The 20,000-nt window shown below is 35.0% G+C and overlaps 14 non-coding genes across 14 annotated transcripts; all 14 read right to left on the bottom strand.

The window, feature by feature from the left end:
• Positions 1-430: 430 nt before the first annotated feature.
• Positions 431-512, bottom strand: TRNAS-AGA (transfer RNA serine (anticodon AGA)). Its single transcript has one exon. It is a non-coding gene; the product is annotated as a tRNA-Ser (tRNA).
• Positions 513-1,857: 1,345 nt separating this feature from the next.
• On the bottom strand, positions 1,858-1,939 carry TRNAS-AGA (transfer RNA serine (anticodon AGA)). Its single transcript has one exon. It is a non-coding gene; the product is annotated as a tRNA-Ser (tRNA).
• Positions 1,940-3,284: 1,345 nt separating this feature from the next.
• On the bottom strand, positions 3,285-3,366 carry TRNAS-AGA (transfer RNA serine (anticodon AGA)). Its single transcript has one exon. It is a non-coding gene; the product is annotated as a tRNA-Ser (tRNA).
• A 1,344-nt stretch (positions 3,367-4,710) lies between these two features.
• On the bottom strand, positions 4,711-4,792 carry TRNAS-AGA (transfer RNA serine (anticodon AGA)). The gene has a single exon. It is a non-coding gene; the product is annotated as a tRNA-Ser (tRNA).
• Positions 4,793-6,137: 1,345 nt separating this feature from the next.
• TRNAS-AGA (transfer RNA serine (anticodon AGA)) lies at positions 6,138-6,219 on the bottom strand. The gene has a single exon. It is a non-coding gene; the product is annotated as a tRNA-Ser (tRNA).
• A 2,118-nt stretch (positions 6,220-8,337) lies between these two features.
• On the bottom strand, positions 8,338-8,419 carry TRNAS-AGA (transfer RNA serine (anticodon AGA)). The gene has a single exon. It is a non-coding gene; the product is annotated as a tRNA-Ser (tRNA).
• Positions 8,420-9,763: 1,344 nt separating this feature from the next.
• On the bottom strand, positions 9,764-9,845 carry TRNAS-AGA (transfer RNA serine (anticodon AGA)). The gene has a single exon. It is a non-coding gene; the product is annotated as a tRNA-Ser (tRNA).
• A 1,345-nt stretch (positions 9,846-11,190) lies between these two features.
• On the bottom strand, positions 11,191-11,272 carry TRNAS-AGA (transfer RNA serine (anticodon AGA)). Its single transcript has one exon. It is a non-coding gene; the product is annotated as a tRNA-Ser (tRNA).
• A 1,345-nt stretch (positions 11,273-12,617) lies between these two features.
• Positions 12,618-12,699, bottom strand: TRNAS-AGA (transfer RNA serine (anticodon AGA)). The gene has a single exon. It is a non-coding gene; the product is annotated as a tRNA-Ser (tRNA).
• A 1,343-nt stretch (positions 12,700-14,042) lies between these two features.
• Positions 14,043-14,124, bottom strand: TRNAS-AGA (transfer RNA serine (anticodon AGA)). Its single transcript has one exon. It is a non-coding gene; the product is annotated as a tRNA-Ser (tRNA).
• Positions 14,125-15,469: 1,345 nt separating this feature from the next.
• TRNAS-AGA (transfer RNA serine (anticodon AGA)) lies at positions 15,470-15,551 on the bottom strand. Its single transcript has one exon. It is a non-coding gene; the product is annotated as a tRNA-Ser (tRNA).
• A 1,345-nt stretch (positions 15,552-16,896) lies between these two features.
• On the bottom strand, positions 16,897-16,978 carry TRNAS-AGA (transfer RNA serine (anticodon AGA)). Its single transcript has one exon. It is a non-coding gene; the product is annotated as a tRNA-Ser (tRNA).
• Positions 16,979-18,323: 1,345 nt separating this feature from the next.
• Positions 18,324-18,405, bottom strand: TRNAS-AGA (transfer RNA serine (anticodon AGA)). Its single transcript has one exon. It is a non-coding gene; the product is annotated as a tRNA-Ser (tRNA).
• A 1,345-nt stretch (positions 18,406-19,750) lies between these two features.
• On the bottom strand, positions 19,751-19,832 carry TRNAS-AGA (transfer RNA serine (anticodon AGA)). The gene has a single exon. It is a non-coding gene; the product is annotated as a tRNA-Ser (tRNA).
• Between the last annotated feature and the right edge of the window lie 168 nt (positions 19,833-20,000).

Raw genomic sequence — 20,000 nt, 5'->3', positions numbered from 1 at the left:
AATTGCTCCATATTTAGAAGGATCTGCAAAATCACTGAGAGCTGTCATTGGACTATGATTTTAACATGAGTCATTTTCTTTAAAGTGTTTAGCAGGTAAGTATATAAAGAAATATTGGATTAACAAACAGTATATCAATGATTAAACATTCAAGCTTCTCTTCCAAATACTTGTGCATTATTACCCGATCTCAGATTTTCTCTGTAATGACGATAAGCTAAAAAATTGTTGCCAGTGCATGAAACCTTGAATGGATCACTCTGCCATTTACATTCAACTACCACTTGCTAAATAATTTAAATAAACCTCATACGCTGCTGGAACACTTCTGTCCATTTTTCTCTTTCCAGGATTAAATTTAAGATTGATACAAGGTGTAATAACAATTAACCAACCATGCGCATCTTTCAGTGAATATGACAAATTAAACCGTAGTCGGCAGGATTTGAACCTGCGCGGGGAAACCCCAATGGATTTCTAGTCCATCGCCTTAACCACTCGGCCACAACTACTTGTGATGAAAATCGTGTGAGCTGGAAATGACATTTTCTGCATTTTAAGATAATTTCATAATGAGTGGAAACTCTTACTTGACAATGTTTGAAATAATAGAGATTGTTACTAAAGTGCTTTGTAGGTCAGATAAAGAAATCATCAGGTCCCAGCGAGATTAGAAGTCGGATCTCTGAATTAAGTGATCAAAAGTGCTTGCCATTACACCAAGTTACCCCTTTCCAAGAGGTTTTTGGAAATAATTCTCTCAGACTTTAAGCCACAAAAGAGTCAATTTGAATTGCATTTATCTGATGGCACCCTGCAACATATTTATTTTGGTTTAAACAGGTAAACACTTCTGTTAAAAAAAAAGAATTTGGAACAAGATTTTTTATCTGATTTATATGCAGAATTAAGTGCATGCTTTGTAAGTTTGTCCAAAGAACCGTGAATTTGGTGCACCTTTGCCTAGTTTCCAAAATAAATGTACAGGAATAAATTTAATAGTGTGCTGATTCACAGATTGAATTTTTTCAGTATTTTAGGGGGATAGCGTAGTAACCGAAATCTGTCATTTCACTATGTTTGCAGCACAAGAGAACACAAAAAAGTGCTTTGTAGGTTAAAAATAGAGACCATGAGATGTCACTGACATTTGAACTTGCCTCTCATCAACCTCCTGGCCACAATAACCTCTTGAAATCTAGTGCTCAGGTGGAGATTTTATTTCTGTATTTTGTAGGGATTTAAAAGTCGCTGAGAACAGTCATTTGACTATATTTGTAATAAGATAGATTATGAAGAAAGTGCTTGGTTAGTGAGAAAAAGAAGTCATTAGGTGTTATTGATAATTAAACATCAGAACACCTTAACAACTTGGCTACAAATAAGTGTTTAACACAGTCACAACTCCAAGTGCTTAGCTGAACATTAATTGCTCCATATTTAGAAGGATCTGCAAAATCACTGAGAGCTGTCATTGGACTATGATTTTAACATGAGTCATTTTCTTTAAAGTGTTTAGCAGGTAAGTATATAAAGAAATATTGGATTAACAAACAGTATATCAATGATTAAAGATTCAAGCTTCTCTTCCAAATACTTGTGCATTATTACCCGATCTCAGATTTTCTCTGTAATGACGATAAGCTAAAAAATTGTTGCCAGTGCATGAAACCTTGAATGGATCACTCTGCCATTTACATTCAACTACCACTTGCTAAATAATTTAAATAAACCTCATACGCTGCTGGAACACTTCTGTCCATTTTTCTCTTTCCAGGATTAAATTTAAGATTGATACAAGGTGTAATAACAATTAACCAACCATGTGCATCTTTCAGTGAATATGACAAATTAAACCGTAGTCGGCAGGATTTGAACCTGCGCGGGGAAACCCCAATGGATTTCTAGTCCATCGCCTTAACCACTCGGCCATGACTACTTGTGATGAAAAACGTGTGAGCTGGAAATGACATTTTCTGCATTTTAAGATAATTTCATAATCAGTGGAAACTCTTACTTGACAATGTTTGAAATAATAGAGATTGTTACTAAAGTGCTTTGTAGGTCAGATAAAGAAATCATCAGGTCCCAGCGAGATTAGAAGTCGGATCTCTGAATTAAGTGATCAAAAGTGCTTGCCATTACACCAAGTTACCCCTTTCCAAGAGGTTTTTGGAAATAATTCTCTCAGACTTTAAGCCACAAAAGAGTCAATTTGAATTGCATTTATCTGATGGCACCCTGCAACATATTTATTTTGGTTTAAACAGGTAAACACTTCTGTTAAAAAAAAAGAATTTGGAACAAGATTTTTTATCTGATTTATATGCAGAATTAAGTGCATGCTTTGTAAGTTTGTCCAAAGAACCGTGAATTTGGTGCACCTTTGCCTAGTTTCCAAAATAAATGTACAGGAATAAATTTAATAGTGTGCTGATTCACAGATTGAATTTTTTCAGTATTTTAGGGGGATAGCGTAGTAACCGAAATCTGTCATTTCACTATGTTTGCAGCACAAGAGAACACAAAAAAGTGCTTTGTAGGTTAAAAATAGAGACCATGAGATGTCACTGACATTTGAACTTGCCTCTCATCAACCTCCTGGCCACAATAACCTCTTGAAATCTAGTGCTCAGGTGGAGATTTTATTTCTGTATTTTGTAGGGATTTAAAAGTCGCTGAGAACAGTCATTTGACTATATTTGTAATAAGATAGATTATGAAGAAAGTGCTTGGTTAGTGAGAAAAAGAAGTCATTAGGTGTTATTGATAATTAAACATCAGAACACCTTAACAACTTGGCTACAAATAAGTGTTTAACACAGTCACAACTCCAAGTGCTTAGCTGAACATTAATTGCTCCATATTTAGAAGGATCTGCAAAATCACTGAGAGCTGTCATTGGACTATGATTTTAACATGAGTCATTTTCTTTAAAGTGTTTAGCAGGTAAGTATATAAAGAAATATTGGATTAACAAACAGTATATCAATGATTAAAGATTCAAGCTTCTCTTCCAAATACTTGTGCATTATTACCCGATCTCAGATTTTCTCTGTAATGACGATAAGCTAAAAAATTGTTGCCAGTGCATGAAACCTTGAATGGATCACTCTGCCATTTACATTCAACTACCACTTGCTAAATAATTTAAATAAACCTCATACGCTGCTGGAACACTTCTGTCCATTTTTCTCTTTCCAGGATTAAATTTAAGATTGATACAAGGTGTAATAACAATTAACCAACCATGTGCATCTTTCAGTGAATATGACAAATTAAACCGTAGTCGGCAGGATTTGAACCTGCGCGGGGAAACCCCAATGGATTTCTAGTCCATCGCCTTAACCACTCGGCCATGACTACTTGTGATGAAAAACGTGTGAGCTGGAAATGACATTTTCTGCATTTTAAGATAATTTCATAATCAGTGGAAACTCTTACTTGACAATGTTTGAAATAATAGAGATTGTTACTAAAGTGCTTTGTAGGTCAGATAAAGAAATCATCAGGTCCCAGCGAAATTAGAACTCAGATCTCTGAATTAAGTGATCAAAAGTGCTTGCCATTACACCAAGTTACCCCTTTCCAAGAGGTTTTTGGAAATAATTCTCTCAGACTTTAAGCCACAAAAGAGTCAATTTGAATTGCATTTATCTGATGGCACCCTGCAACATATTTATTTTGGTTTAAACAGGTAAACACTTCTGTTAAAAAAAAAGAATTTGGAACAAGATTTTTTATCTGATTTATATGCAGAATTAAGTGCATGCTTTGTAAGTTTGTCCAAAGAACCGTGAATTTGGTGAACCTTTGCCTAGTTTCCAAAATAAATGTACAGGAATAAATTTAATAGTGTGCTGATTCACAGATTGAATTTTTCAGTATTTTAGGGGGATAGCGTAGTAACCGAAATCTGTCATTTCACTATGTTTGCAGCACAAGAGAACACAAAAAAGTGCTTTGTAGGTTAAAAATAGAGACCATGAGATGTCACTGACATTTGAACTTGCCTCTCATCAACCTCCTGGCCACAATAACCTCTTGAAATCTAGTGCTCAGGTGGAGATTTTATTTCTGTATTTTGTAGGGATTTAAAAGTCGCTGAGAACAGTCATTTGACTATATTTGTAATAAGATAGATTATGAAGAAAGTGCTTGGTTAGTGAGAAAAAGAAGTCATTAGGTGTTATTGATAATTAAACATCAGAACACCTTAACAACTTGGCTACAAATAAGTGTTTAACACAGTCACAACTCCAAGTGCTTAGCTGAACATTAATTGCTCCATATTTAGAAGGATCTGCAAAATCACTGAGAGCTGTCATTGGACTATGATTTTAACATGAGTCATTTTCTTTAAAGTGTTTAGCAGGTAAGTATATAAAGAAATATTGGATTAACAAACAGTATATCAATGATTAAAGATTCAAGCTTCTCTTCCAAATACTTGTGCATTATTACCCGATCTCAGATTTTCTCTGTAATGACGATAAGCTAAAAAATTGTTGCCAGTGCATGAAACCTTGAATGGATCACTCTGCCATTGACATTCAACTACCACTTGCTAAATAATTTAAATAAACCTCATACGCTGCTGGAACACTTCTGTCCATTTTTCTCTTTCCAGGATTAAATTTAAGATTGATACAAGGTGTAATAACAATTAACCAACCATGCGCATCTTTCAGTGAATATGACAAATTAAACCGTAGTCGGCAGGATTTGAACCTGCGCGGGGAAACCCCAATGGATTTCTAGTCCATCGCCTTAACCACTCGGCCATGACTACTTGTGATGAAAAACGTGTGAGCTGGAAATGACATTTTCTGCATTTTAAGATAATTTCATAATCAGTGGAAACTCTTACTTGACAATGTTTGAAATAATAGAGATTGTTACTAAAGTGCTTTGTAGGTCAGATAAAGAAATCATCAGGTCCCAGCGAGATTAGAACTCGGATCTCTGAATTAAGTGATCAAAAGTGCTTGCCATTACACCAAGTTACCCCTTTCCAAGAGGTTTTTGGAAATAATTCTCTCAGACTTTAAGCCACAAAAGAGTCAATTTGAATTGCATTTATCTGATGGCACCCTGCAACATATTTATTTTGGTTTAAACAGGTAAACACTTCTGTTAAAAAAAAAGAATTTGGAACAAGATTTTTTATCTGATTTATATGCAGAATTAAGTGCATGCTTTGTAAGTTTGTCCAAAGAACCGTGAATTTGGTGCACCTTTGCCTAGTTTCCAAAATAAATGTACAGGAATAAATTTAATAGTGTGCTGATTCACAGATTGAATTTTTTCAGTATTTTAGGGGGATAGCGTAGTAACCGAAATCTGTCATTTCACTATGTTTGCAGCACAAGAGAACACAAAAAAGTGCTTTGTAGGTTAAAAATAGAGACCATGAGATGTCACTGACATTTGAACTTGCCTCTCATCAACCTCCTGGCCACAATAACCTCTTGAAATCTAGTGCTCAGGTGGAGATTTTATTTCTGTATTTTGTAGGGATTTAAAAGTCGCTGAGAACAGTCATTTGACTATATTTGTAATAAGATAGATTATGAAGAAAGTGCTTGGTTAGTGAGAAAAAGAAGTCATTAGGTGTTATTGATAATTAAACATCAGAACACCTTAACAACTTGGCTACAAATAAGTGTTTAACACAGTCACAACTCCAAGTGCTTAGCTGAACATTAATTGCTCCATATTTAGAAGGATCTGCAAAATCACTGAGAGCTGTCATTGGACTATGATTTTAACATGAGTCATTTTCTTTAAAGTGTTTAGCAGGTAAGTATATAAAGAAATATTGGATTAACAAACAGTATATCAATGATTAAAGATTCAAGCTTCTCTTCCAAATACTTGTGCATTATTACCCGATCTCAGATTTTCTCTGTAATGACGATAAGCTAAAAAATTGTTGCCAGTGCATGAAACCTTGAATGGATCACTCTGCCATTTACATTCAACTACCACTTGCTAAATAATTTAAATAAACCTCATACGCTGCTGGAACACTTCTGTCCATTTTTCTCTTTCCAGGATTAAATTTAAGATTGATACAAGGTGTAATAACAATTAACCAACCATGTGCATCTTTCAGTGAATATGACAAATTAAACCGTAGTCGGCAGGATTTGAACCTGCGCGGGGAAACCCCAATGGATTTCTAGTCCATCGCCTTAACCACTCGGCCATGACTACTTGTGATGAAAAACGTGTGAGCTGGAAATGACATTTTCTGCATTTTAAGATAATTTCATAATCAGTGGAAACTCTTACTTGACAATGTTTGAAATAATAGAGATTGTTACTAAAGTGCTTTGTAGGTCAGATAAAGAAATCATCAGGTCCCAGCGAGATTAGAACTCGGATCTCTGAATTAAGTGATCAAAAGTGCTTGCCATTACACCAAGTTACCCCTTTCCAAGAGGTTTTTGGAAATAATTCTCTCAGACTTTAAGCCACAAAAGAGTCAATTTGAATTGCATTTATCTGATGGCACCCTGCAACATATTTATTTTGGTTTAAACAGGTAAACACTTCTGTTAAAAAAAAAGAATTTGGAACAAGATTTTTTATCTGATTTATATGCAGAATTAAGTGCATGCTTTGTAAGTTTGTCCAAAGAACCGTGAATTTGGTGCACCTTTGCCTAGTTTCCAAAATAAATGTACAGGAATAAATTTAATAGTGTGCTGATTCACAGATTGAATTTTTTCAGTATTTTAGGGGGATAGCGTAGTAACCGAAATCTGTCATTTCACTATGTTTGCAGCACAAGAGAACACAAAAAAGTGCTTTGTAGGTTAAAAATAGAGACCATGAGATGTCACTGACATTTGAACTTGCCTCTCATCAACCTCCTGGCCACAATAACCTCTTGAAATCTAGTGCTCAGGTGGAGATAAGGTAAGTATATAAAGAAATATTGGATTAACAAACAGTATATCAATGATTAAAGATTCAAGCTTCTCTTCCAAATACTTGTGCATTATTACCCGATCTCAGATTTTCTCTGTAATGACGATAAGCTAAAAAATTGTTGCCAGTGCCTGAAACCTTGAATGGATCTCTCTGCCATTGACATTCAACTACCACTTGCTAAATAATTTATCATCAGGTCCCAGCGAGATTAGAAGTCGGATCTCTGAATTAAGTGATCAAAAGTGCTTGCCATTACACCAAGTTACCCCTTTCCAAGAGGTTTTTGGAAATAATTCTCTCAGACTTTAAGCCACAAAAGAGTCAATTTGAATTGCATTTATCTGATGGCACCCTGCAACATATTTATTTTGGTTTAAACAGGTAAACACTTCTGTTAAAAAAAAAGAATTTGGAACAAGATTTTTTATCTGATTTATATGCAGAATTAAGTGCATGCTTTGTAAGTTTGTCCAAAGAACCGTGAATTTGGTGCACCTTTGCCTAGTTTCCAAAATAAATGTACAGGAATAAATTTAATAGTGTGCTGATTCACAGATTGAATTTTTTCAGTATTTTAGGGGGATAGCGTAGTAACCGAAATCTGTCATTTCACTATGTTTGCAGCACAAGAGAACACAAAAAAGTGCTTTGTAGGTTAAAAATAGAGACCATGAGATGTCACTGACATTTGAACTTGCCTCTCATCAACCTCCTGGCCACAATAACCTCTTGAAATCTAGTGCTCAGGTGGAGATTTTATTTCTGTATTTTGTAGGGATTTAAAAGTCGCTGAGAACAGTCATTTGACTATATTTGTAATAAGATAGATTATGAAGAAAGTGCTTGGTTAGTGAGAAAAAGAAGTCATTAGGTGTTATTGATAATTAAACATCAGAACACCTTAACAACTTGGCTACAAATAAGTGTTTAACACAGTCACAACTCCAAGTGCTTAGCTGAACATTAATTGCTCCATATTTAGAAGGATCTGCAAAATCACTGAGAGCTGTCATTGGACTATGATTTTAACATGAGTCATTTTCTTTAAAGTGTTTAGCAGGTAAGTATATAAAGAAATATTGGATTAACAAACAGTATATCAATGATTAAAGATTCAAGCTTCTCTTCCAAATACTTGTGCATTATTACCCGATCTCAGATTTTCTCTGTAATGACGATAAGCTAAAAAATTGTTGCCAGTGCATGAAACCTTGAATGGATCACTCTGCCATTTACATTCAACTACCACTTGCTAAATAATTTAAATAAACCTCATACGCTGCTGGAACACTTCTGTCCATTTTTCTCTTTCCAGGATTAAATTTAAGATTGATACAAGGTGTAATAACAATTAACCAACCATGTGCATCTTTCAGTGAATATGACAAATTAAACCGTAGTCGGCAGGATTTGAACCTGCGCGGGGAAACCCCAATGGATTTCTAGTCCATCGCCTTAACCACTCGGCCATGACTACTTGTGATGAAAAACGTGTGAGCTGGAAATGACATTTTCTGCATTTTAAGATAATTTCATAATCAGTGGAAACTCTTACTTGACAATGTTTGAAATAATAGAGATTGTTACTAAAGTGCTTTGTAGGTCAGATAAAGAAATCATCAGGTCCCAGCGAGATTAGAACTCGGATCTCTGAATTAAGTGATCAAAAGTGCTTGCCATTACACCAAGTTACCCCTTTCCAAGAGGTTTTTGGAAATAATTCTCTCAGACTTTAAGCCACAAAAGAGTCAATTTGAATTGCATTTATCTGATGGCACCCTGCAACATATTTATTTTGGTTTAAACAGGTAAACACTTCTGTTAAAAAAAAAGAATTTGGAACAAGATTTTTTATCTGATTTATATGCAGAATTAAGTGCATGCTTTGTAAGTTTGTCCAAAGAACCGTGAATTTGGTGAACCTTTGCCTAGTTTCCAAAATAAATGTACAGGAATAAATTTAATAGTGTGCTGATTCACAGATTGAATTTTTCAGTATTTTAGGGGGATAGCGTAGTAACCGAAATCTGTCATTTCACTATGTTTGCAGCACAAGAGAACACAAAAAAGTGCTTTGTAGGTTAAAAATAGAGACCATGAGATGTCACTGACATTTGAACTTGCCTCTCATCAACCTCCTGGCCACAATAACCTCTTGAAATCTAGTGCTCAGGTGGAGATTTTATTTCTGTATTTTGTAGGGATTTAAAAGTCGCTGAGAACAGTCATTTGACTATATTTGTAATAAGATAGATTATGAAGAAAGTGCTTGGTTAGTGAGAAAAAGAAGTCATTAGGTGTTATTGATAATTAAACATCAGAACACCTTAACAACTTGGCTACAAATAAGTGTTTAACACAGTCACAACTCCAAGTGCTTAGCTGAACATTAATTGCTCCATATTTAGAAGGATCTGCAAAATCACTGAGAGCTGTCATTGGACTATGATTTTAACATGAGTCATTTTCTTTAAAGTGTTTAGCAGGTAAGTATATAAAGAAATATTGGATTAACAAACAGTATATCAATGATTAAAGATTCAAGCTTCTCTTCCAAATACTTGTGCATTATTACCCGATCTCAGATTTTCTCTGTAATGACGATAAGCTAAAAAATTGTTGCCAGTGCATGAAACCTTGAATGGATCTCTCTGCCATTGACATTCAACTACCACTTGCTAAATAATTTAAATAAACCTCATAAGCTGCTGGAACACTTCTGTCCATTTTTCTCTTTCCAGGATTAAATTTAAGATTGATACAAGGTGTAATAACAATTAACCAACCATGCGCATCTTTCAGTGAATATGACAAATTAAACCGTAGTCGGCAGGATTTGAACCTGCGCGGGGAAACCCCAATGGATTTCTAGTCCATCGCCTTAACCACTCGGCCATGACTACTTGTGATGAAAAACGTGTGAGCTGGAAATGACATTTTCTGCATTTTAAGATAATTTCATAATGAGTGGAAACTCTTACTTGACAATGTTTGAAATAATAGAGATTGTTACTAAAGTGCTTTGTAGGTCAGATAAAGAAATCATCAGGTCCCAGCGAGATTAGAACTCGGATCTCTGAATTAAGTGATCAAAAGTGCTTGCCATTACACCAAGTTACCCCTTTCCAAGAGGTTTTTGGAAATAATTCTCTCAGACTTTAGGCCACAAAAGAGTCAATTTGAATTGCATTTATCTGATGGCACCCTGCAACATATTTATTTTGGTTTAAACAGGTAAACACTTCTGTTAAAAAAAAAGAATTTGGAACAAGATTTTTTATCTGATTTATATGCAGAATTAAGTGCATGCTTTGTAAGTTTGTCCAAAGAACCGTGAATTTGGTGCACCTTTGCCTAGTTTCCAAAATAAATGTACAGGAATAAATTTAATAGTGTGCTGATTCACAGATTGAATTTTTTCAGTATTTTAGGGGGATAGCGTAGTAACCGAAATCTGTCATTTCACTATGTTTGCAGCACAAGAGAACACAAAAAAGTGCTTTGTAGGTTAAAAATAGAGACCATGAGATGTCACTGACATTTGAACTTGCCTCTCATCAACCTCCTGGCCACAATAACCTCTTGAAATCTAGTGCTCAGGTGGAGATTTTATTTCTGTATTTTGTAGGGATTTAAAAGTCGCTGAGAACAGTCATTTGACTATATTTGTAATAAGATAGATTATGAAGAAAGTGCTTGGTTAGTGAGAAAAAGAAGTCATTAGGTGTTATTGATAATTAAACATCAGAACACCTTAACAACTTGGCTACAAATAAGTGTTTAACACAGTCACAACTCCAAGTGCTTAGCTGAACATTAATTGCTCCATATTTAGAAGGATCTGCAAAATCACTGAGAGCTGTCATTGGACTATGATTTTAACATGAGTCATTTTCTTTAAAGTGTTTAGCAGGTAAGTATATAAAGAAATATTGGATTAACAAACAGTATATCAATGATTAAAGATTCAAGCTTCTCTTCCAAATACTTGTGCATTATTACCCGATCTCAGATTTTCTCTGTAATGACTATAAGCTAAAAAATTGTTGCCAGTGCCTGAAACCTTGAATGGATCTCTCTGCCATTGACATTCAACTACCACTTGCTAAATAATTTAAATAAACCTCATAAGCTGCTGGAACACTTCTGTCCATTTTTCTCTTTCCAGGATTAAATTTAAGATTGATACAAGGTGTAATAACAATTAACCAACCATGCGCATCTTTCAGTGAATATGACAAATTAAACCGTAGTCGGCAGGATTTGAACCTGCGCGGGGAAACCCCAATGGATTTCTAGTCCATCGCCTTAACCACTCGGCCATGACTACTTGTGATGAAAAACGTGTGAGCTGGAAATGACATTTTCTGCATTTTAAGATAATTTCATAATCAGTGGAAACTCTTACTTGACAATGTTTGAAATAATAGAGATTGTTACTAAAGTGCTTTGTAGGTCAGATAAAGAAATCATCAGGTCCCAGCGAGATTAGAACTCGGATCTCTGAATTAAGTGATCAAAAGTGCTTTCCATTACACCAAGTTACCCCTTTCCAAGAGGTTTTTGGAAATAATTCTCTCAGACTTTAAGCCACAAAAGAGTCAATTTGAATTGCATTTATCTGATGGCACCCTGCAACATATTTATTTTGGTTTAAACAGGTAAACACTTCTGTTAAAAAAAAAGAATTTGGAACAAGATTTTTTATCTGATTTATATGCAGAATTAAGTGCATGCTTTGTAAGTTTGTCCAAAGAACCGTGAATTTGGTGAACCTTTGCCTAGTTTCCAAAATAAATGTACAGGAATAAATTTAATAGTGTGCTGATTCACAGATTGAATTTTTTCAGTATTTTAGGGGGATAGCGTAGTAACCGAAATCTGTCATTTCACTATGTTTGCAGCACAAGAGAACACAAAAAAGTGCTTTGTAGGTTAAAAATAGAGACCATGAGATGTCACTGACATTTGAACTTGCCTCTCATCAACCTCCTGGCCACAATAACCTCTTGAAATCTAGTGCTCAGGTGGAGATTTTATTTCTGTATTTTGTAGGGATTTAAAAGTCGCTGAGAACAGTCATTTGACTATATTTGTAATAAGATAGATTATGAAGAAAGTGCTTGGTTAGTGAGAAAAAGAAGTTATTAGGTGTTATTGATAATTAAACATCAGAACACCTTAACAACTTGGCTACAAATAAGTGTTTAACACAGTCACAACTCCAAGTGCTTAGCTGAACATTAATTGCTCCATATTTAGAAGGATCTGCAAAATCACTGAGAGCTGTCATTGGACTATGATTTTAACATGAGTCATTTTCTTTAAAGTGTTTAGCAGGTAAGTATATAAAGAAATATTGGATTAACAAACAGTATATCAATGATTAAAGATTCAAGCTTCTCTTCCAAATACTTGTGCATTATTACCCGATCTCAGATTTTCTCTGTAATGACGATAAGCTAAAAAATTGTTGCCAGTGCCTGAAACCTTGAATGGATCTCTCTGCCATTGACATTCAACTACCACTTGCTAAATAATTTAAATAAACCTCATACGCTGCTGGAACACTTCTGTCCATTTTTCTCTTTCCAGGATTAAATTTAAGATTGATACAAGGTGTAATAACAATTAACCAACCATGCGCATCTTTCAGTGAATATGACAAATTAAACCGTAGTCAGCAGGATTTGAACCTGCGCGGGGAAACCCCAATGGATTTCTAGTCCATCGCCTTAACCACTCGGCCACGACTACTTGTGATGAAAATCGTGTGAGCTGGAAATGACATTTTCTGCATTTTAAGATAATTTCATAATGAGTGGAAACTCTTACTTGACAATGTTTGAAATAATAGAGATTGTTACTAAAGTGCTTTGTAGGTCAGATAAAGAAATCATCAGGTCCCAGCGAGATTAGAAGTCGGATCTCTGAATTAAGTGATCAAAAGTGCTTGCCATTACACCAAGTTACCCCTTTCCAAGAGGTTTTTGGAAATAATTCTCTCAGACTTTAGGCCACAAAAGAGTCAATTTGAACTGCATTTATCTGATGGCACCCTGCAACATATTTATTTTGGTTTAAACAGGTAAACACTTCTGTTAAAAAAAAAGAATTTGGAACAAGATTTTTTATCTGATTTATATGCAGAATTAAGTGCATGCTTTGTAAGTTTGTCCAAAGAACCGTGAATTTGGTGCACCTTTGCCTAGTTTCCAAAATAAATGTACAGGAATAAATTTAATAGTGTGCTGATTCACAGATTGAATTTTTTCAGTATTTTAGGGGGATAGCGTAGTAACCGAAATCTGTCATTTCACTATGTTTGCAGCACAAGAGAACACAAAAAAGTGCTTTGTAGGTTAAAAATAGAGACCATGAGATGTCACTGACATTTGAACTTGCCTCTCATCAACCTCCTGGCCACAATAACCTCTTGAAATCTAGTGCTCAGGTGGAGATTTTATTTCTGTATTTTGTAGGGATTTAAAAGTCGCTGAGAACAGTCATTTGACTATATTTCTAATAAGATAGATTATGAAGAAAGTGCTTGGTTAGTGAGAAAAAGAAGTCATTAGGTGTTATTGACAATTAAACATCAGAACACCTTAACAACTTGGCTACAAATAAGTGTTTAACACAGTCACAACTCCAAGTGCTTAGCTGAACATTAATTGCTCCATATTTAGAAGGATCTGCAAAATCACTGAGAGCTGTCATTGGACTATGATTTTAACATGAGTCATTTTCTTTAAAGTGTTTAGCAGGTAAGTATATAAAGAAATATTGGATTAACAAACAGTATATCAATGATTAAACATTCAAGCTTCTCTTCCAAATACTTGTGCATTATTACCCGATCTCAGATTTTCTCTGTAATGACGATAAGCTAAAAAATTGTTGCCAGTGCATGAAACCTTGAATGGATCACTCTGCCATTTACATTCAACTACCACTTGCTAAATAATTTAAATAAACCTCATACGCTGCTGGAACACTTCTGTCCATTTTTCTCTTTCCAGGATTAAATTTAAGATTGATACAAGGTGTAATAACAATTAACCAACTGCGCATCTTTCAGTGAATATGACAAATTAAACCGTAGTCGGCAGGATTTGAACCTGCGCGGGGAAACCCCAATGGATTTCTAGTCCATCGCCTTAACCACTCGGCCACGACTACTTGTGATGAAAATCGTGTGAGCTGGAAATGACATTTTCTGCATTTTAAGATAATTTCATAATGAGTGGAAACTCTTACTTGACAATGTTTGAAATAATAGAGATTGTTACTAAAGTGCTTTGTAGGTCAGATAAAGAAATCATCAGGTCCCAGCGAGATTAGAAGTCGGATCTCTGAATTAAGTGATCAAAAGTGCTTGCCATTACACCAAGTTACCCCTTTCCAAGAGGTTTTTGGAAATAATTCTCTCAGACTTTAGGCCACAAAAGAGTCAATTTGAATTGCATTTATCTGATGGCACCCTGCAACATATTTATTTTGGTTTAAACAGGTAAACACTTCTGTTAAAAAAAAAGAATTTGGAACAAGATTTTTTATCTGATTTATATGCAGAATTAAGTGCATGCTTTGTAAGTTTGTCCAAAGAACCGTGAATTTGGTGAACCTTTGCCTAGTTTCCAAAATAAATGTACAGGAATAAATTTAATAGTGTGCTGATTCACAGATTGAATTTTTTCAGTATTTTAGGGGGATAGCGTAGTAACCGAAATCTGTCATTTCACTATGTTTGCAGCACAAGAGAACACAAAAAAGTGCTTTGTAGGTTAAAAATAGAGACCATGAGATGTCACTGACATTTGAACTTGCCTCTCATCAACCTCCTGGCCACAATAACCTCTTGAAATCTAGTGCTCAGGTGGAGATTTTATTTCTGTATTTTGTAGGGATTTAAAAGTCGCTGAGAACAGTCATTTGACTATATTTGTAATAAGATAGATTATGAAGAAAGTGCTTGGTTAGTGAGAAAAAGAAGTCATTAGGTGTTATTGATAATTAAACATCAGAACACCTTAACAACTTGGCTACAAATAAGTGTTTAACACAGTCACAACTCCAAGTGCTTAGCTGAACATTAATTGCTCCATATTTAGAAGGATCTGCAAAATCACTGAGAGCTGTCATTGGACTATGATTTTAACATGAGTCATTTTCTTTAAAGTGTTTAGCAGGTAAGTATATAAAGAAATATTGGATTAACAAACAGTATATCAATGATTAAACATTCAAGCTTCTCTTCCAAATACTTGTGCATTATTACCCGATCTCAGATTTTCTCTGTAATGACGATAAGCTAAAAAATTGTTGCCAGTGCATGAAACCTTGAATGGATCACTCTGCCATTTACATTCTACTACCACTTGCTAAATAATTTAAATAAACCTCATACGCTGCTGGAACACTTCTGTCCATTTTTCTCTTTCCAGGATTAAATTTAAGATTGATACAAGGTGTAATAACAATTAACCAACCATGCGCATCTTTCAGTGAATATGACAAATTAAACCGTAGTCGGCAGGATTTGAACCTGCGCGGGGAAACCCCAATGGATTTCTAGTCCATCGCCTTAACCACTCGGCCACGACTACTTGTGATGAAAAGCGTGTGAGCTGGAAATGACATTTTCTGCATTTTAAGATAATTTCATAATGAGTGGAAACTCTTACTTGACAATGTTTGAAATAATAGAGATTGTTACTAAAGTGCTTTGTAGGTCAGATAAAGAAATCATCAGGTCCCAGCGAGATTAGAACTCGGATCTCTGAATTAAGTGATCAAAAGTGCTTGCCATTACACCAAGTTACCCCTTTCCAAGAGGTTTTTGGAAATAATTCTCTCAGACTTTAAGCCACAAAAGAGTCAATTTGAATTGCATTTATCTGATGGCACCCTGCAACATATTTATTTTGGTTTAAACAGGTAAACACTTCTGTTAAAAAAAAAGAATTTGGAACAAGATTTTTTATCTGATTTATATGCAGAATTAAGTGCATGCTTTGTAAGTTTGTCCAAAGAACCGTGAATTTGGTGAACCTTTGCCTAGTTTCCAAAATAAATGTACAGGAATAAATTTAATAGTGTGCTGATTCACAGATTGAATTTTTTCAGTATTTTAGGGGGATAGCGTAGTAACTGAAATCTGTCATTTCACTATGTTTGCAGCACAAGAGAACTCAAAAAAGTGCTTTGTAGGTTAAAAATAGAGACCATGAGATGTCACTGACATTTGAACTTGCCTCTCATCAACCTCCTGGCCACAATAACCTCTTGAAATCTAGTGCTCAGGTGGAGATTTTATTTCTGTATTTTGTAGGGATTTAAAAGTCGCTGAGAACAGTCATTTGACTATATTTGTAATAAGATAGATTATGAAGAAAGTGCTTGGTTAGTGAGAAAAAGAAGTCATTAGGTGTTATTGATAATTAAACATCAGAACACCTTAACAACTTGGCTATAAATAGGTGTTTAACACAGTCACAACTCCAAGTGCTTAGCTGAACATTAATTGCTCCATATTTAGAAGGATCTGCAAAATCACTGAGAGCTGTCATTGGACTATGATTTTAACATGAGTCATTTTCTTTAAAGTGTTTAGCAGGTAAGTATATAAAGAAATATTGGATTAACAAACAGTATATCAATGATTAAAGATTCAAGCTTCTCTTCCAAATACTTGTGCATTATTACCCGATCTCAGATTTTCTCTGTAATGACGATAAGCTAAAAAATTGTTGCCAGCGCATGAAACCTTGAATGGATCACTCTGCCATTGACATTCAACTACCACTTGCTAAATAATTTAAATAAACCTCATACGCTGCTGGAACACTTCTGTCCATTTTTCTCTTTCCAGGATTAAATTTAAGATTGATACAAGGTGTAATAACAATTAACCAACCATGCGCATCTTTCAGTGAATATGACAAATTAAACCGTAGTCGGCAGGATTTGAACCTGCGCGGGGAAACCCCAATGGATTTCTAGTCCATCGCCTTAACCACTCGGCCACGACTACTTGTGATGAAAAGCGTGTGAGCTGGAAATGACATTTTCTGCATTTTAAGATAATTTCATAATGAGTGGAAACTCTTACTTGACAATGTTTGAAATAATAGAGATTGTTACTAAAGTGCTTTGTAGGTCAGATAAAGAAATCATCAGGTCCCAGCGAGATTAGAAGTCGGATCTCTGAATTAAGTGATCAAAAGTGCTTGCCATTACACCAAGTTACCCCTTTCCAAGAGGTTTTTGGAAATAATTCTCTCAGACTTTAGGCCACAAAAGAGTCAATTTGAATTGCATTTATCTGATGGCACCCTGCAACATATTTATTTTGGTTTAAACAGGTAAACACTTCTGTTAAAAAAAAAGAATTTGGAACAAGATTTTTTATCTGATTTATATGCAGAATTAAGTGCATGCTTTGTAAGTTTGTCCAAAGAACCGTGAATTTGGTGAACCTTTGCCTAGTTTCCAAAATAAATGTACAGGAATAAATTTAATAGTGTGCTGATTCACAGATTGAATTTTTTCAGTATTTTAGGGGGATAGCGTAGTAACCGAAATCTGTCATTTCACTATGTTTGCAGCACAAGAGAACACAAAAAAGTGCTTTGTAGGTTAAAAATAGAGACCATGAGATGTCACTGACATTTGAACTTGCCTCTCATCAACCTCCTGGCCACAATAACCTCTTGAAATCTAGTGCTCAGGTGGAGATTTTATTTCTGTATTTTGTAGGGATTTAAAAGTCGCTGAGAACAGTCATTTGACTATATTTGTAATAAGATAGATTATGAAGAAAGTGCTTGGTTAGTGAGAAAAAGAAGTCATTAGGTGTTATTGATAATTAAACATCAGAACACCTTAACAACTTGGCTACAAATAAGTGTTTAACACAGTCACAACTCCAAGTGCTTAGCTGAACATTAATTGCTCCATATTTAGAAGGATCTGCAAAATCACTGAGAGCTGTCATTGGACTATGATTTTAACATGAGTCATTTTCTTTAAAGTGTTTAGCAGGTAAGTATATAAAGAAATATTGGATTAACAAACAGTATATCAATGATTAAACATTCAAGCTTCTCTTCCAAATACTTGTGCATTATTACCCGATCTCAGATTTTCTCTGTAATGACGATAAGCTAAAAAATTGTTGCCAGTGCATGAAACCTTGAATGGATCACTCTGCCATTTACATTCTACTACCACTTGCTAAATAATTTAAATAAACCTCATACGCTGCTGGAACACTTCTGTCCATTTTTCTCTTTCCAGGATTAAATTTAAGATTGATACAAGGTGTAATAACAATTAACCAACCATGCGCATCTTTCAGTGAATATGACAAATTAAACCGTAGTCGGCAGGATTTGAACCTGCGCGGGGAAACCCCAATGGATTTCTAGTCCATCGCCTTAACCACTCGGCCACGACTACTTGTGATGAAAAGCGTGTGAGCTGGAAATGACATTTTCTGCATTTTAAGATAATTTCATAATGAGTGGAAACTCTTACTTGACAATGTTTGAAATAATAGAGATTGTTACTAAAGTGCTTTGTAGGTCAGATAAAGAAATCATCAGGTCCCAGCGAGATTAGAACTCGGATCTCTGAATTAAGTGATCAAAAGTGCTTGCCATTACACCAAGTTACCCCTTTCCAAGAGGTTTTTGGAAATAATTCTCTCAGACTTTAAGCCACAAAAGAGTCAATTTGAATTGCATTTATCTGATGGCACCCTGCAACATATTTATTTTGGTTTAAACAGGTAAACACTTCTGTTAAAAAAAAAGAATTTGGAACAAGATTTTTTATCTGATTTATATGCAGAATTAAGTGCATGCTTTGTAAGTTTGTCCAAAGAACCGTGAATTTGGTGAACCTTTGCCTAGTTTCCAAAATAAATGTACAGGAATAAATTTAATAGTGTGCTGATTCACAGATTGAATTTTTTCAGTATTTTAGGGGGATAGCGTAGTAACTGAAATCTGTCATTTCACTATGTTTGCAGCACAAGAGAACTCAAAAAAGTGCTTTGTAGGTTAAAAATAGAGACCATGAGATGTCACTGACATTTGAACTTGCCTCTCATCAACCTCCTGGCCACAATAACCTCTTGAAATCTAGTGCTCAGGTGGAGATTTTATTTCTGTATTTTGTAGGGATTTAAAAGTCGCTGAGAACAGTCATTTGACTATATTTGTAATAAGATAGATTATGAAGAAAGTGCTTGGTTAGTGAGAAAAAGAAGTCATTAGGTGTTATTGATAATTAAACATCAGAACACCTTAACAACTTGGCTATAAATAGGTGTTTAACACAGTCACAACTCCAAGTGCTTAGCTGAACATTAATTGCTCCATATTTAGAAGGATCTGCAAAATCACTGAGAGCTGTCATTGGACTATGATTTTAACATGAGTCATTTTCTTTAAAGTGTTTAGCAGGTAAGTATATAAAGAAATATTGGATTAACAAACAGTATATCAATGATTAAAGATTCAAGCTTCTCTTCCAAATACTTGTGCATTATTACCCGATCTCAGATTTTCTCTGTAATGACGATAAGCTAAAAAATTGTTGCCAGCGCATGAAACCTTGAATGGATCACTCTGCCATTGACATTCAACTACCACTTGCTAAATAATTTAAATAAACCTCATACGCTGCTGGAACACTTCTGTCCATTTTTCTCTTTCCAGGATTAAATTTAAGATTGATACAAGGTGTAATAACAATTAACCAACCATGCGCATCTTTCAGTGAATATGACAAATTAAACCGTAGTCGGCAGGATTTGAACCTGCGCGGGGAAACCCCAATGGATTTCTAGTCCATCGGCTTAACCACTCGGCCACGACTACTTGTGATGAAAATCGTGTGAGCTGGAAATGACATTTTCTGCATTTTAAGATAATTTCATAATGAGTGGAAACTCTTACTTGACAATGTTTGAAATAATAGAGATTGTTACTAAAGTGCTTTGTAGGTCAGATAAAGAAATCATCAGGTCCCAGCGAGATTAGAACTCG

The sequence above is a fragment of the Mixophyes fleayi genome, chromosome 10 (genome assembly GCF_038048845.1).
Source record: "Mixophyes fleayi isolate aMixFle1 chromosome 10, aMixFle1.hap1, whole genome shotgun sequence".
NCBI lineage: Eukaryota > Metazoa > Chordata > Amphibia > Anura > Limnodynastidae > Mixophyes > Mixophyes fleayi.
This window is presented reverse-complemented; position numbering and strand designations above follow the sequence as displayed.